This window comes from Suncus etruscus, assembly GCF_024139225.1.
Source record: "Suncus etruscus isolate mSunEtr1 chromosome X unlocalized genomic scaffold, mSunEtr1.pri.cur SUPER_X_unloc_1, whole genome shotgun sequence".
Taxonomy (NCBI): domain Eukaryota; kingdom Metazoa; phylum Chordata; class Mammalia; order Eulipotyphla; family Soricidae; genus Suncus; species Suncus etruscus.
The window spans coordinates 1,910,962-1,914,071 of NW_026060304.1; the positions used below are offsets into that span (position 1 = coordinate 1,910,962).

The following is a 3,110-nucleotide window of genomic DNA, read 5'->3' on the forward strand; positions in this document are numbered from 1 at the left end:
TATATGAAATGGGGCAAATGGGTCCCCGTGAACGAGGCAGAGATTATTTGGAAGTGAGATCTGTTTCTCAGGTTGTAAAAGGTGACTTCTTCCAACTCATAATCTTGGAAAATGCCGAAGTGGAGCTTGAGAGTGGGCAAGAGGGAAAATGTCTTGCTCACGGGTGGGCACCGGTGACAGGCAAGTTTCTGCAGAACACAGCCTGTCACGCCTAAGGACCATCCACTCAAGCCATCAATTTTGACTTCCTAGGAGCATTGGCTGCCATCAAATCCCTCGGAACCCAGGATAGCTACATGCGTTCTGTATGTGTTGGCAAGAAGAGCAGGGCCCCAGGCTGGTTCTCCTGGCAGTAGAGAATCAGCCTCTTGTCCTGGGAGACAAACAGACCTGGATGTGTCGTCTCAGGATCCACAGTCATATCCATCTGAAATCTGCTCATTATGTTCTGCAACCAAAGGCATGTGGGAGGAAACTGCGGGTGAACTTGGGGTGCTGGCAGAAGGTTGGGGGGAGCTCCTTGCTTTTGCACTTGGTCCTAATGCATCTATGCATTCCTGACCCCCTTTAGAAGTGTTGGTCAGCCTTCAGAAAGAGCAGGGTGAGGGTGCTCAGGCTGGTCTTGAGCTGGAGCCCAGCCCAGAAAGCTCTTTCATGCTTCAGATCCCTTTGTAGAAAACAGCCCTATTACATCCAGTTGGATCTTAGCCAAGGCATCCTACTCTGATCGTAGGATATGCTTTAGTCCCTGGAAATTGTGGCACAACTCCTGCCTTTGACTTTCCGCTGTATCTCTCCATCTTTGTCCCTCCCACACCTGCCTTTAAAGATCATTTCTGCCTCCTCCAGCTGCTTCCCCATCCACCCAGGCAGCTCTTGAATCTCTGCCTTGTGGTGAACATCAATTCCTGTGATGGCTGTCAGGAAGTGGCCTTGTAGTCAGGGGAGGCATCGCACTGGCCACATAGCAACTCCATATCGTCCTCACATAACAGCCTCATGACATGCTGGTGCCTCTCACAGTGGCCTCTGCCCTCTGCTTCTTTTTTTTTGTCCTCCTCCTCCTCCTTCTCTTATTCCACTTCTGTAACATTCAACCTTTTGCTGGGAAGCTGCTGGACCAGGTCAATCATGTACCCCAGCTGTGTGTTCTTCTGGGGGTGCCCGTGATTGCAGGGGTGAAAGCACAGAGGGCAGGGCAAGACATTCTGCAGGTGCTTCCAGTGCTGCAGCAAGTCTGAGCCACAGCAGTTGTGGCCACATCCCAGGTTCACGAGCTCCTGAAAAAAATCCTGGGCAAGGAACAGCAGACCTCTGCATGAAGCTCAGACAAGGAGGCCACCAGTGCCATGTCTGTGCCTGGTGCCAGGTGCAAGAGCAGGGTAGAGTCATGCCTGGACATGTGCAGCTGTGGGGATGGGGTGGCGTGGAGAGCTGCAGCTCTGACCTCCTGGTTGGAGGGGAAGCTGCAGTTCGTCCTCGGCTTGGTAGAGAGCACCACTACCAGGAGAGATTAAAACCTAAGGCAATTTTGGGATAGAAATCTAAAATCCAGAATGTGGCTAATCCTATGGCAAAAGCCACTTGTGCCCTAAGGGGGAATATATATATATATATATATATATATATATATGAACATCCTTATAAATGACAGTGTGCTACTTACATATTTAATCTTATTTTGTCCCAGGTAAGATTCCAGACAATATACAACTGCAGTTGTTCGGTACAGTATGCTCAATGTGCTCATAAAAAGATACATGGTGAATTATTCTCTGTTTTGTTTTGTTTTGAAGGCTATATCCAGCAGTGCTCTGGGATTACTCCTGGCTCTGCTCTCCATTCTTGGGACTCAAGGGACCATAAAGAATTCCTGGAGTCAAACTCAGGGTGGCCACATCAAGGCAAACATCCTACCTGCTATGGTATCACTCCACGCCCATATGTTGTTTGAATTATAGTTAGAAATTATATGACTTCCTTCACACGAATGACAGGAGTGGTGGATGGTCTGGTCAGTGGATCTATATGAGGGAAGCTGCTTGCAGAAAATTCTGGTAAGGGAGCTGGAGAGATAGCATGGAGGTAGGTAGTTTGCCTTGCATGCAGAAGAATAGTAGTTTAAATTCCGACATCCCATATTATTCCCCTGAGCCTGCCAGGAGCGATTACTGAGAATTAAGCCATAAATAACCCCTGAGCTCTGCCGGGTGTTAATCAAAACCAAAAAGAAAACAAAAAAAGTAAAAAGAAAATTCTGATGAATGATGTCAGAGTCCCCCAAACAACAAATATATGTTAGAGTCAGGGGAATACAACAGATAGGGCATTTGCCTGCCATGCAGTAGACACAGGTTCAATCCCTGGCAGCCCATATGGTTCCCTGAAACTGACACGAGTAATTTCTAAGTGCAGAGCAAGGTTGTATGCTTCAAAAAGCAAAGTAAAACATAATGGCAAAGACTATACTTTCAGGGAACATTTCTACAGTGTGTAACTAGAGAAGTTTCTCTGATCATGTAGAGCACACAAAACCACGAGGAGGATCCAGAGCGTCCTTTTCTGAGCATGAAGCCGGGTCTAGGTTTCGCTTCTGTGGCTGCCTTTGGCCATGGATGATCGTTCTTCCTTTCCTCTGGAAGGGGTAGAGGGAGAGGATGCAGTCTGAGTGGTATTTTAAAAAATGCTTGAAAAAAATAAAAAACATAATTGCGGGCCCAGAGAGATAGCACAGCGGTGTTTGCCTTGCAAGCAGCCAATCCAGGACCTAAGGTGGATGGTTCGAATCCCAGTGTCCCATATGGTCCCCCGTGCCTGCCAGGAGCTATTTCTGAGCAGAGAGCCAGAAGCAACCCCTGAGCACCGCCGGGTGTGGCCCAAAAACCAAAAAAAATAAATTGAAAGTGTTTGTGTCTCTCATTTTGCTATGATTTTTTAGATTTGCTTATTATTTTACACACTCAAAACAAGTTAAAAAAAAGTCCTGAAAAGTTCCAGTAGTTCAAACCTGTGTCTAAAATAAAAACCCAAGGTCAGAGATCGAAAAAGAGAAATAAATTTTCTGCACAGAAGCAAGCAGGGAAACTGGGTAATTGATCATGATATTCGGA

At 46.8% G+C, this 3,110-nt stretch overlaps 1 non-coding gene across 1 annotated transcript; it reads left to right on the plus strand.

Moving 5' to 3' along the window:
- Positions 1-2,459: 2,459 nt before the first annotated feature.
- LOC126000547 (small nucleolar RNA U3) lies at positions 2,460-2,673 on the plus strand. The gene has a single exon (XR_007492790.1). It is a non-coding gene; the product is annotated as a small nucleolar RNA U3 (small nucleolar RNA).
- Positions 2,674-3,110: the final 437 nt, after the last annotated feature.